Source organism: Cervus canadensis, chromosome 29, assembly GCF_019320065.1.
Source record: "Cervus canadensis isolate Bull #8, Minnesota chromosome 29, ASM1932006v1, whole genome shotgun sequence".
Taxonomy (NCBI): domain Eukaryota; kingdom Metazoa; phylum Chordata; class Mammalia; order Artiodactyla; family Cervidae; genus Cervus; species Cervus canadensis.
The window spans coordinates 33790110-33790771 of record NC_057414.1 but is presented as its reverse complement, the minus strand read 5'-3'; positions in this window follow the sequence as shown (position 1 = coordinate 33790771).

Genomic DNA, 662 nt, shown 5'->3' with positions numbered 1-662 from the left:
AGACTCTTGAGAGTCCCTTGGACTGCAAGGAGATCCAACCAGTCCATCCTAAAGGAGATCAGTCCTGGGTGTTCAATAGAAGGACTGATGTTGAAGCTGAAACTCCAGTACTTTGACCACCTGATGTGAAGAACTGACTCATTGGAAAAGATCCTGATGCTGGGAGAGACTGACGGCAGGAGGAGAAGGGGACGACAGAGAATGAGATGGTTGGATGGCATCACCGACTTGATGGACATGAGTTTGAATAAACTCCGGGAGTTGGTGATGGACAGGGAGGCCTGGTGTGCTGTAGTCCATGGGGTCACAAAGAGAGTTGGATATGACTGAGCTGCTGAACTGAACTGAACTGGTTCCCGGTGGAAGCAGAGATGAGCATGAGGAAGTGCTTCCACCTTGTGGACATTTCCTATAACTACAAGTTGCGCACCTGTGCTTACTGGCACCTCCAAGTCCCAAGGCCTGCGGAGCTGTTAATGACAGCTGCCCTCAGGAAAGGACCTGGGGTGAGTACTGCAGAAATCAGTTCCAAACACAACCGACTTTCAAGAAGCCAATTGCAAACATAAATTTCCCCACACCCTTTCAGGAACATAACCCTAAGCATTCACAGGACAAGATGTTCAGCACTGCTAATTATTACAGGAGGAATACTAATCAAA